This window comes from Heterodontus francisci, chromosome 23, assembly GCF_036365525.1.
Source record: "Heterodontus francisci isolate sHetFra1 chromosome 23, sHetFra1.hap1, whole genome shotgun sequence".
In the NCBI taxonomy this organism is placed as follows: Eukaryota; Metazoa; Chordata; class Chondrichthyes; order Heterodontiformes; family Heterodontidae; genus Heterodontus; species Heterodontus francisci.
The window spans coordinates 49,366,490-49,380,909 of record NC_090393.1 but is presented as its reverse complement, the minus strand read 5'-3'; the positions used below and the strand labels follow the sequence as shown (position 1 = coordinate 49,380,909).

Here is a 14,420-nt window from a genome sequence, read left to right as displayed (position 1 = left end):
TGATGGATACAGCTTTTGGCTGCATTGTGTTAGCAGCACCGCGTAAAACCCCTCGGGCTGTATGTGCCAGAGAATGTGTTTGCTATGCATTGCAAATCTAAATTGGATAGAGAATGGAATGGTAAGAATTGTGAGGCACCTCGTGTTCTGTATCAAAAGAATGTGATAGTTATTGCTCTTTCCCAAATATCAAATTTGAGCTATTTTGTAACTTATTTTTTACAAACGTTTATGAATAAAGTATATTTTTGGGGAAAGAAAAGTTAGCTGTACTGCTGGGACAGGCTGCAAATCTATTGCAACAAATGGGCCTATGCATAGTTTTAATTGTCATCCGAAGATTTTGGGAAGGTTGTACTCATCAACCAGCAGGCCTGCTGGTGGTTTGTCAGGCCTATCCGTGACTGGAAGATTCTCCCACAATGGATGCAAGTGAAGGTGTAGTCACTGCTGGGAGCAAGTAGATCTATCCTCCTTTTCTCTTTCATGCTGGTTCTTTGCTCAGTCTCAAAGGTGTCTGTAGCCCTCCTGATTTAGCATCTCCAGGCATCACGATCTCTGGCCTGTACTTCTCACTGGTGATGGTCGATGTGGCACACAGAGAGGGACTTCAACATTCGCATGGGGCCCCTCTGTTCCTTTTTACCCATGGTTAGCTCTCCATACAACATGATCTTGGGCAGACAACCGTCGTCCATCCGGGCAACATGACCCGTCCAACGCAGTTGGCTTTGCAGGAGGATGGCCTTGATCCTGGTGATGGTGGTTATGCGGTCCTGGCAGTGGCGCTTGAGGATACGCAGTGGCAGCGCTGATGGAAGTGCTCTAGAAGGTGTACATGATGGCGGTGTAGGACCTATGACACGGGACCATACAGAAGGGTGGTGAGGATTCTAGCTTTGTACACTTTGAGTTTGGTCTGTGCCCTGAGGCTGTGGTTGTACCATGCTCGTTTGTCGAGTCTGTCGAATGTACTGTTTGCTCTGGAGAGCCTATTCTCCAGTTCTTTGTCTATGGTGGCATCAAACGGGATGACTCTCCCCAAATAAGTAAATTACTTGACTGCATTCAGCTGGGTTCCCTCGAATGACAATGCTTGTGGTCTATATTCTTCTTGGAGTGCAGGCTGATGCAGGACTTCAATTTTCTTTAAACTGATTTTTAGTCTGAAGAGTTGTGCAGCCTCGGAAAAACACTATTTTCAGCACAATTTTCCGAGGTAAATTGTCATAAGTATTAAGCGAATAGGGTATATTCTAAAATCTGATTCAGCTGGAAATATTGCCAATTTAGGTCTGTCAGTCTGTTCGTGGACTTTGAAATTAAAAACAAGAAATGCTGGACATACTCAGTAGGCCTGGCAGCTCCTGTGGAGAGAGAAGCAGAGTTAACGTTTCAGGTCAGTGACCCTTCATCAGACCTGGCAAAGGTTAGGAATGTAATAGATTTTAAGCAAATAAAGTGGGGGTGAGGCAAGAGGTAACAAAAGACAAGGTGGTGATATGACAGGGTCGCAGACAATAACTGACCAGAAGGTCTTTGTCTTGTTTCATTCAATTCAATGATGGCCCTGTAGAGAATAGTATTCTCAGAATATTGCCACAGAAGTTAGCTATCCTTAAGTCTGGCTCCAGTCACTGCACCAAGAATAATTAGTCTAGATAGAATGTGGAAACTCATTGACACCAATGTGATCCGCTGCAGCCACGTCTGCGGTAAATGCCTGTAGCTGGAGAAACTTCGGCTCAAATTTGATGAGCTGGAGTCTGAGCTTCGGACACTGCAATACATCAGCGTGAGGGTGGGGGGGGAATTATCTGGACACTTTGTTCCAGAAGGCAGTCAGACCCCTTAGGATAGCTATGTGGTCAGGGCAGGAGGGTGTGACTGAGTGAGGCAGATATGGGGATCCAGAAGATAGCACTGGAGGAGCCTCAGCCCTTGTGCTTATCCAATGGATTCAAGGTTCTTGCAGCTTCTGTGGATGACAGCAGGACTACAGGGAGGATGAGCAAACTGACCACAGTATAGGGGGCCATTCAGGTGGGGTAAGTAAAAAGGAATGTAGTAATAGTAGGGGGACAGTATCGTTAGGGGGATAGATACTGTTCTCTGCAGCCAACAGCGTGAGTCCCAAAGGCTGTGTTGCTTGCCTGGTACAAGGGTTAAGGACATATCCTAGGAACTGGAGAGGAACTCTGACTGGGAGGGGAAGGATCCAGTTTTCATGCTCCACATGGGTACTGACAACAGAACCCAAGAGGTTCTACTGAGGGAGTATGAACAGCTCGGGGCTAAATTTTAAAAAGCAGAGCAACAAGGGTAATCTCTGGATTACCAGCGAAACCACAAGCAAATTGGCATAGGGTAAATAAGATCAGAGTTGAACGTGTACACAAAGATTGCTGTGGGAGAAATGAGTTTTGTCTCATGGGGCACTGACACCAGTACTGGGGAAAGAGGGAGTTGGACAGTTGGACAGCCTTAACTTAAACCATGCTGGGGCTGGTGACTTGGTGAATCATATAACTAAGGCCATAGAGAGGGCTTTAAACTGAATAGTTGGGAGGGGAGGGTTCACCTGAGGGGAGATTTAGAAAGTTAATGAGAAAGGACAAGGAAATAGTGTAGATTGCAATACTGGTAATGATCAGAAGGGACAGTGTGCAAACATAAGAGTGCACCAGCAATTAGGATCATAGTAGGCAAAAATGGTAAAAAGACAGGCTCTTTATCTGAATGCACACAGCATATTCAAGGGTATTTGACATTTCAGAAGGACAGGAAAAAAGGAAAAGGAGGTGGGGTAGCTGTTAATAAAGTACGAGGTAAATACAATAGTGAGAAAGGATCTTGGTTCAGAAGATCAAGATGTAGAATCAATTTGGATGGAGATAAGAAATAGCAAAGGAAAGTCACTGGTGGGAGTAGTTTATAGGCTCCCCAACAGTAACTACAAAGGACAGAGTATACATCAAGAAATAATGGGGGCTTGCAAGAAAGTTATGACAGTAACTGTTGGTGATTTTAATCTTCACATCGATTGGACAAATGAAATTGGCAAAGGTAGTGTTACGACAATGTGTTTTGTTGAATAATTTTCTTTAATCCACTGACATTTTTTAAAAGACAAGCTGCCAAAAAGTTATCTTTTCAGTTTAAGATGATCACCTAGTTTTCAGCACTGTATCCTATATTGCAAAGGACTGAGAAGGGAGACAAAATGTCTATTAATATCCCAGCAAGAACCAAGACCCAGGAAGTTTTAAAGGAACTACCTGTTCTCTCAGCAAGAAGAAGAAATACTGCTAAATGCCATGTTTGAATCACTGAGTGACTGTCATATGACACACACACACACACATACACACACACACACACACACACACACACACATACACACACACACATACACACACACACACACACACACACATACACACACACACATACACACACACACATACACACACACACATACACACACACACATACACACACACACATACACACACACACACATACACACACACACATACACACACACACATACACACACACACATACACACACACACACATACACACACACACATACACACACACACATACACACACACACATACACACACACACACATACACACACACACATACACACACACACATACACACACACACATACACACACACACATACACACACACACATACACACACACACATACACACACACACATACACACACACACATACACACACACACATACACACACACACATACACACACACACATACACACACACACATACACACACACACATACACACACACACATACACACACACACATACACACACACACATACACACACACACATACACACACACACATACACACACACACATACACACACACACATACACACACACACATACACACACACACATACACACACACACATACACACACACACATACACACACACACATACACACACACACATACACACACACACATACACACACACACATACACACACACACATACACACACACACATACACACACACACATACACACACACACATACACACACACACATACACACACACACATACACACACACACATACACACACACACATACACACACACACATACACACACACACATACACACACACACATACACACACACACATACACACACACACATACACACACACACATACACACACACACATACACACACACACATACACACACACACATACACACACACACATACACACACACACATACACACACACACATACACACACACACATACACACACACACATACACACACACACATACACACACACACATACACACACACACATACACACACACACATACACACACACACATACACACACACACATACACACACACACATACACACACACACATACACACACACACATACACACACACACATACACACACACACATACACACACACACATACACACACACACATACACACACACACATACACACACACACATACACACACACACATACACACACACACATACACACACACACATACACACACACACATACACACACACACATACACACACACACATACACACACACACATACACACACACACATACACACACACACATACACACACACACATACACACACACACATACACACACACACATACACACACACACATACACACACACACATACACACACACACATACACACACACACATACACACACACACATACACACACACACATACACACACACACATACACACACACACATACACACACACACATACACACACACACATACACACACACACATACACACACACACATACACATATATACACATTTAGGTACAATAAATTTAACCTCTTTGTTAACTCAAGAAAACCTGTCCCATTCATTCTCGTTATGATCATAGCAAGTAAGTAATCAAACACCGACTGAATTGGCCAGTACATCCACTTTTAAGAAAGAACTAAACCCGTTATGGTCAGACAGGGAAAAGAGGGAAGCCCTTTGACCGTCCTCACTTGACCGTAAAAGTAGCCCGGATAATGAGTTCATAAAGTGTATTCGGGACAGTTTCTTAGAACAATACATTCTAGAACCTACCAGAGACCAGGCTATTTTGGACCTGGTAATGTGTAATGAGACAGGATTAATTAAAGACCTCATAGTCAAGAATTGTCTAGGTAAGAGCGATCATAACATGATAGAATTTCACATTCAGTTTGAGGGGGAGAAATGTGGGTCTGAAACTAGTGTCTTAAACTTAAATAAAGCCAATTACAAGGGAATGAAGACTGTTGGCAAATGTGGACTGGGGAAATAGGTTAAAAGGTAAGATGGTAGAACTCTCAACAAAGATATATTCCATTGAGGAAGAAAGACTCTACCAGAAGGATGCCCCAGCCTTGGCTAACTAAGGAAGTTAAAGGTGGTATCGAATTGAAAGAAAAGGCGTACAATGATGTGAAGATTAGTCGCAGGCCAAAAAATTGGGAATATTTTGGAATCCAGCAAACGATGACTTTAAAAAAAAAAGGGAGAAGTTGAAGTATGAGAGAAAACTAGCAAGAAATATAAAAACAGTCAGTAAAAGCTTCCACAAATATATAAAAAGGAAAAGAGTAGCTGAAGTGAGCGTTGGTCCCTTAGAGGGCAAGACTGGGGAATTAATAATGGGAAATGAGGAAATGCCAACGGTTTTGAAATATTATGTATCCGTCTTCATAGTAGAAGACACAAAGGCAAAGAATAGTAGAAAATCACAGCAGAAGGGAGGGAGGAACTTAAAACAGTCACCACCAGTAGGGGAAAAAGTCATGGTAATACTAATGGGACTAAAGGCTGACAAGTCCCCTGGAGCTGATGGCCTGCATCCGAGGGTCTGAAAGGAAGTGGCTGTAGAGATGGTGGATGCATTGGTTGTAATCTTCCAAAATTCCTTAGATTCTAGAAAGATCCCGGTGGATTGGAAAACCACAAATGTAACACCTCTATTCAAGAAAGGTGGGAGACAGAAAGCAGGAAACTATAGGCTAGTTAGCCTAACTTCTGTCATTGGGAAATTGCTGGAGCCCATTATTTAGGAACGAGTAGCAGGATATTTAAAAAAATCATAATACCATCAAACAGAGTCAACATGGTTTTATGAAAGGGAAATTGAGTTTGACAAATTTATTAGAGTTCTTTGAGGATGCAGCAAGCAGGGTGGATAAAGGGGAACCAGTTGATGTAGTGTATTTAGATTTCCAAAAGGCATTCGATAAGGTACCATATAAAAGGCTACCACGCAAAATAGGAGCTCATGGTGTTGGGGGTAATATATTAGCATGGATGGAGGATTGTCTTACTAACAGGAAGAGGCGAGTTGGGATAAATGGAGCATTTTCGGGTTGGAAAACTAACCAGTGGAGTGCCACAGGGATCAGTGCTGGGGCCTCAACTTTTTTCAGTCTATATTAATAATGTGGATGAATGGACCGAGTTTATTGTAGCCAAATTTGCTAATGATACAAAGATAGATAGGAAAGCAAGCTGTGAGGAGGACACAAAGAGTCTCCAAATGGATATAGATAGGTTAAGTGAGTGGGCAAACATTTGGCAGATGGAGTATAATGTGGGAAAATGTGAGTTTGTCCACTTTGGCAGGAAGAATAGAAAAGCAGAATATTACTTAAATGGCGAGAGACTGCAGAATGCTGCGGTACAGAGGGATCTGGGTGTCCTCGTTCATGAATCACAAAATGTTCGCATGCAGGTACAGCAAGTAATTAAGAAGGCAAATGGAATGTTGGCCTTTATTGCAAGGGGGATAGAGTATAAAAGTAGGGAAGTCTTGCTACAACTGTACAGGGCATTGGTAAGACCACACCTAGAGTGCTGTGTAAAGTTTTGGTCTCCTTACTTAAAAAGGGATATACTTGCATTGGAGGCATTACAGAGAAGGTTCACTTGGTTGATTCCAGGGATGAAGGGGTTGTCTTATGAGGAAAGGTTGAGCAGGTTGGGCCCATGCTCATTGGAATTTAGAAGGTGATCTATTGAAACATAAAAGATTCTGAGGGGGCTTGACAGTAGATGCTGAAAGGATGTTTCCCCTCATGGGGGAAATCTAGAACCAAAGAGCACAGTTTCAGAATAAGTGGTTTCCTTTTTAACATGGAGAAGTAGTGGGGAACCAAGGGTCCAGTGAAAATGAGGAACTTAAGGAAGTAAGCATTAGTAAAGAAATGGTACTGAAGAAATGAATTAATCCTAGTTTGGAACTCCCCCATATGTGGAAACATCTTCTCTATGTCTACCCTATCAAACCCCTTCATAATTTTAAAGACCTCTATTAGGTCGGCCTTTATATAGAAAAGAGCCCCAGCTGTTCAATCTTTCTTGATAGGTGCAGCCTCTCATTGGCCTACCCCATTGGCTCTATGCTAACACTTGGGAAATTTCGCTGGCATTCAGACACTGATTAGCAGAGCTTTGCCCCTTTAAGTCAGCAAGCTCTGTTTCTCCTCTGACTACAGAAGGGTATGATGCCAGTGGTATGCAGATTGTGCTGCTTCACACCACTCTCAAATGATACCTGCAACAGAACAGCAGCAAAAGCAACGGTGTAGTAATCAATACTAATTTCCTTTTTGTGTGTGGGGGGAAGCTGTTGTGCAAATAGAGTTTCTGTGGCAGTGGGCCCCTTCCATCTGTGCTTTACCTGGCTTTCCAGATTCCTGCTGTGGCCCACTAAATTCCGTGCCATTCCTCTGGGAACACTGCTGCATTTTGTGGTGTATTTACAAGATGGCATCATGCCATATCTTGTCACATTTTACCGCAAGTGTTTTAAGAGCAGATGTAAGTGAGAATTTTCCAAGAAGGTATCTTGCTCATATAAGGCTAAATCTGCCCTTAGACAATTCTATTGTTCGAAATTGTTGTGGGCGTTCTTGAACAAACAGATAAAAACTGTGCCTTTCCTCTTTTCTGAATGGGACTGCAGACTCTGATGATTATCTTGACTGCTTTTCACGTAATTCTTTAACTAATTTCCAGAGAGAGCAGTGAATACAAGGCAGGCAGCAGGAGCTATTTTGATAGCAAATTCAAGACAGAATTGGATGAGTACCTGGAGAAAAATTTAATATGGGAGAAAAGTGATATGAAGGGATAGGATACTCACTGAGTAAATAGTCTAAGATGATCTTTCATGGTTCTATACATTCATATGTTCGCAATGTTAAGGGTCTAGTAAACCAAAATTCTGTTTATCATTATAATAAAAAAAGAAACTTTTGTTTCCGTGCCATAAAAGAGTACAGCATGATTGCTTGCAGAGATTGTAAAAGCCCTTAAGCTCATTGTAGTACCAGAATGATTTAATTCTTGCTCAAACTATTTGTCTTAAAACTGACCATAAATTCAGATGTTAATATTTTCTCAGTGCACAAAATCTTATTTTATCCAACATAAAACAACCTCTGCAAGTTTCTGATCCAAACTCTCCCACCCCATGCAAAAAAAGTTAATTTCTGAAGATTTGTAGCAGGAAATTTATTTTAAAAGCTGTGGGGTACATTTTACTGTTCCTACATCTGGGTTATTGGATTGCTTGGGCACAGCCTCTACAGAAATATCAGGTGTGCCCAAATTTCCTGTATTCACTGTGCCCAGACAGTGTAAAAGCTCCAGGAACAGGAAAATTAAGCTCCCTAGTTTTTTTTCCCCTCCAGTTTTCTGACCTCCCCTAAGTTGAGTTGCAGCTTCATAGATTTTAGCTACCCTCAATAGCTCATTCAATGGGTATTTTTTACCTGCAAGTCTGGACGCTGAGGGTGAGACTTTGACTCACTCAAAACCCATCCACTTGCATAGTGTTGAAATTGGGCCCTGTGTATCTTCATGATTTTTGACTTTGAGACATTGTAGCTGACCCCAGTCCTGTCTTCATCTCACACCAATACATCAACAAATAACAACAACATTGCACTTATATAGCGCCTTTAATGTGATAAAACGTCCCAAGGCACTTCACACATGCACACTTTCCAACAGGAGTCACAGGGTAGCAATCAGGAGCAGGAACTCATGTTGGGTTTTCCCTTCCTTACTATAGTGCCTGTTGGGTGTGAAATGCTCCAGAGGAAGCCACAGGCCAGGAGCAGGTCGGGAACCTACAGCAGGGTAAGTGGGAGAGTAGGTGGGGTGGAGTCCAGATCTGGGTCGGTGGGGGATTGTAAATCCAGTGGGTGGGATGGGTAGCCAACGATCTCTTGGAGAGGGGTTCCAATACTGGGGTGGGGAGGTCCATTATCAAAGTGGGGAAAGGAGTTGTCTTCACCAATCTTTTGCTCTTCGCATACCTATAGAAACTTTTACAGTCAGTTTTTATGTTCCCTGCAAGCTTGCTCTTGTACTCTATTTTCCCCTCCTTAATCAATCTCTTGATCCTCCTTTGCTGAATTTTAAACTGCTCTCAAACCTCAGGTCTGCTGTTTTTCCTGGCAAATTTATATGCCTCTTCCTTGGATCTAATGCTATCTCTAATTTCCCTTGTAAGCCTTGGTTTGGCTACCTTTCCCTTTTTACTTTTGCACTTCACCCCCACCTCCATGTTGCAGTTCATTCATGCGCTCTTTAAATGTTTGCCATTGCCTATCCACTGTCATCCCTTTAAGTAACGTTTCCCAATCCGTCATGGCCAACTCGCGCCTCATACCTTCGTGGTTTCCTTTTATTAAGATTCAGGACCCTTGTCTCAGAATCAACTACGTCACTCTTCATCTTGATGAAGAATTCTATCATATTATGGTCACTGGTCCCCAAGGGGTCTCGCACCGCTAGATTGTCAATTATTCCTCTCTCATTACACAATACCCAGTCTAGGATGGCCTGTTCTCTAGTTGGTTCCTCAACATATTGGTCCAGAAAATCATCCCGTATACACTCCATGAATTCCTCCTCTATGGTATTGTGACTAATTTGATTTGTCCAATCTATATGCAAATTAACTCACCCATAATTACAGATGTTCCTTTATTGCATGCATCTCTAATTTCTTGTTTAATGCCATTCCGAACATCACCACTGCATTTGGGGGTCTATATACAACTCCTACTAATGTTTTTTGCCCCTTAGTGTTTCTCAGCTCTACCCATACAGATTCCACATCGTCAGAGCTAATATCTTTCCTCACTATTGCGTTAATTTCCTCTTTAACCAGCAATGCAACTCCACCGCCTTTTGCTTTTTGACTGTCTTTCCTAAATACTGAATATCCCTGAATGTTCATTTCCCATCCCTGGTCACCCTGCAGCCATGTCTCCGTATCCTGACTATATCATACCCGTTTACATCTATTTGCGCGATTAATTCATCCACTTTATTGCAAATGCTCTGCGTGTTAAGGCACAAAGCCTTACGGCTTGTCTTTTTAACATTACTTGTCCCCTTCCCACTATTTTTCACTGTGTCCCTGTTTGATTCTGGCCCTTGATTTCTATGCCTATAACTTTTCTTACTGTCTTTTGTTCTTGTCTTTGATTCCCCCCTCCTCTGACTCCTTGCAAAGGTTCCCATCCCCCTGCCAATTTAGTTTAAACCCTCCCCAACCACTCTAGCAAATACTCCCCCGAGGATATCAGTCCCGGTCCTGCCCAGGTGTAACCCGTCCAGTTTGTACTTGTCCCACCTCCCCCAGAACCAGTCCCAATGCCCCAGGCATCTAAAACCCTCCCCCTCACACCAACTCTTCAGCCACGTATTCATCTGATATATCCTGCTATTTCTACTCTGACTAGCACGTGGTACTGGTAGTAATCCTGAGATCACGACCTTTGAGGCCCTACTTTTCAACTTACTTCCTAGCTCCCTATATTCTGCTTTTAGGACCTCATCCTTTTTTTTTTACCTATGTCGTTTGTATCAATGTGTACCATGACACTGGCTGTTCACCCTCCCCCTTTCAGAATGTCCTGTAACTGCTCTGAGACATCCTTGAGCCTAGCACCAGGGAGGCAACATACCACCCTGGAGTCTCTTTTGCAGCCACAGAAATGCCTATCTATTTCCCTTACAATTGAATCCCCTATAACTATTGCATTTCCGCACTCTTTACTCCTCCCCAGTGCAGCAGAGTCAACCGTGGTGCAACGAATTGGGCTGTTGCTGCTTTCCCCTGAGAAGCCATTCCTCCCAACAGTATCCAAAGTAGTATACTTGTTTTGCAGGGGAATAGCCACAGGAGATTCCTGAACTGCCTGCCTAGTCCTCTTGCTGTGCCTGGTGGTCACTCATTCCCCTCCTGCCTGTGGGGTCTGAGCCTGCAGTGTGACCACCTCTCTATATGTGCTATCCACGATATTCTCCGCCTCGTGGATGCTCCACAGCGTCCCCAGCTGCCGCTCCATCTCTGAAACCCAGGCTTCCAGGAGTTGCAGCTGGATACATTTCCTGCACACATGCTGGACCCGGGCACTGGAAATGTTCCCGGCTTCCGACATGGATCACGAGGAGCACACCACGGCTTGGAGCTCTCCTGCCATGACTTAACCCTTTAAATTAAACTACACCTTCTGGAAGATCTTAATGTCCAATAGTAAATACTTCACAATCATCAACGATTTGCTACTTTATAATGACAGACTAGTCATTCCCAGTTCACTTAGATTGGATATCTTGGAATGTCTACCTCAAGGTCACATGGAAATAACAAAGTGCAGAGCAAGGGCACAATCATCAGTGTGGTGGCTAGAAAAATTCAAAGACATCAAAAATTTGATCCAGAACTGCCAGATCTGTGCAATACAATGACCAGAACAGCGTGAACTTCAAATAACTGCTCCATTTCCGACCAGACCTTGGGAACACCTGGGTATGGATTTATTCATGTTCAATGGAAAGTCTTGTGTAATTATCACTGAATATTTCTCAAGATGGATAGAAGTGAGAAGGTTGTATTCAATAACAAAAGAAGCAGTTAAAAGAATTCTACAGGACATCTTTGCGACACATGGTATCCCTGATGAAATACTGTCGGACAATGGACCACAGTTTGCAAATGAATATTTCACACAGTTTGCGACAAGAATGGGATTTCAACATCTCACAAGTTCACCATTCAACTGTGGCTAAAGTGGTGAAGCGGAAAGAGGCTTAAGAACCATAAAGTCCTCCTTAAAGAAGAATGAAGACCTTCCAGCCTCACTTCTAATTTATCAATCTACACCGTTAATGTGCAGACTTTCACCTGCAGAGTTACTGATGGGCAGGAAGATAAGAACGCAACTTCCTATGTTGTCTAAAAAATTGCTTCCAGGATTGTATATCCGGGACTAGGAGACTGTAAGAGACTGGGAAAACTCTTATAGAAGGCAACAAACTCGAAATTACAACAAAAGATTTTGTGCCAGAGACTTACCAACTGAATGAAAGCCAAAGAGTATGAATACAAGACCTAGGAAGGGAAGGTACTGTAATCCACAGAGATGAAAACTACCAGAGATAGTGTGTGGTAGACACAACAGAAGAGAACATATAGAAATAGGAGAAACATTATCCTTATTTCCCAGAAGCAAGAGTTCATCATTTATTTGGAAGAACCAGATGATGATGAAGAAACCCAGAGCAAACAGCAAACTATGGAAACCACCTCAGCCACTCTTCCCTAGTAAGTGTCTCAAGGACGTATGAGACTTGACGTAGGACCTCTTTTTGTGGCAGAATACAACAGACAGATAGACTTTACTTAGATAAAATCTTTTGAAATAATTGACTCCAGAATCTTTTTTAAAAACAAAATTTAATTCTACATATGATTTTATTTAGCCAGTTTCAAAATAACAAATTATTAGTTATGCTGCTGTGGTTTATGAACAATAGATTTTGATCCATGCATTCAATATATCAGATTATATTCTTGCTGTTTTCCAACCTCAAAACTGTACATTTGTCACTGTTTCATGCCTTATTATTCTTTGCCATTAGCAGTTTTTGTTCTCCACTTACCCTGACAAGACGCTGACAATTTCTCATTACAGAAAGTAACTTGAACACACTACATAAAACAATGCACAATCATCTCATGGTGGATTATCAATGTGGAGAGGTCCCTCGTGCATTTGAGCTTGACTGCATCGCCCAACTAAATATTCAACTCAAAATGCCCCAGAAAATAATTCTTCCCAAATCATCTGTGATTTAGGTGCTAGCCATCGCTCCGTGGTTGCATTTTTATCTCCGAGTCAGAAAGTTGTGGGTTCAAGTCTCATTTCCGAACCATGAGTACAAAATCTCAGCTGACAATGCAGTATAGAGGGAGTGCTGCACTGTTGGAGGTGCTGTCTTTCAGGTAGGATGTTAAACTGTCTGCTCTCTTTGATGGACATAAAAGATCCCATGGCATATTTAAAGAAGAGTAAAGGAGTTCTCCCCAGTGTCCTGACTGTTATTTATTCTTCATTCAACTTCACCTAAAACAGGTTATCTAATCATTATCACATTGATGTTTGTAGGAGCTTGTTATGTGCAAAGTGGCTGCTGTATTTCCTACATTACAGCAGTGACTACTCTTCAAAAGTTCTATATTTAATTGGCTGTAAAACACTTTGGGACATCCTGAACTTATTAAAGACATTGTATAAATGCAAGTCTTCCTTTATTAATTAATATAACTTGTACAGTTTTATCTTCTGTTATTATATTATTTCAGCTTTCTACTGTTGAATAATTCAATGAAAGGTCACAGACCTGAAACGTTCACTCTGTTTCTCGCTCCACAGATGCTGCCGGACCTGCTGAGTATTTCCAGAATTTTGTTTTTATTTCAGATTTCCAGCATCCACAGTTTTTTGCTTTTGTAAAAGTAATTCAAAGTGTGTCTACATAGTCCTTAAGTACTGTGTACCCTACTGAATTGTCCCTAAACGTTGTAAAGATTGATATGTTGCATTACTTTGCCAATGTCTGTTCCCCAAGCAAGCCTTCAGCCCTCCAGCTATTTTAAAATACAAAACACTAGAAGCAAGACACACACCTCAACCAACATCAACTTCTGTAAGCAAACAATGAAATAAATGGTTTACAGCAATCACATAAACCACATAAATTAAAATACTATGACTGCAGTGTAAACTTGTATATGGAAGTGCTTATTTGTCATGTTATAACTTATTTATTTAAGATACATAACTCATACCCATGACAAGCCAACAATAGGATGTGGAAAGGTAGAGACAGTTTCTTAATTTGTCATCTTCCTTAGTGTTTCTTGGCCAGGTTTTTCCAATGCTTCTTCAACATAAAATATAATTATGTATTTATCTATCTATACATACATCCCAGCACAGGTGATTTTATACAGGTAGTTTCTTTT

General features: G+C 41.9%; 1 long non-coding RNA gene across 1 annotated transcript; it reads left to right on the top strand.

Moving 5' to 3' along the window:
* The first annotated feature begins 5 nt into the window (after nucleotides 1-5).
* On the top strand, nucleotides 6-13,672 carry LOC137383002 (uncharacterized). The gene is made up of 3 exons (XR_010977320.1): nucleotides 6-121; nucleotides 9,165-9,232; nucleotides 13,087-13,672. It is a non-coding gene; the product is annotated as an uncharacterized lncRNA (long non-coding RNA).
* Nucleotides 13,673-14,420: the final 748 nt, after the last annotated feature.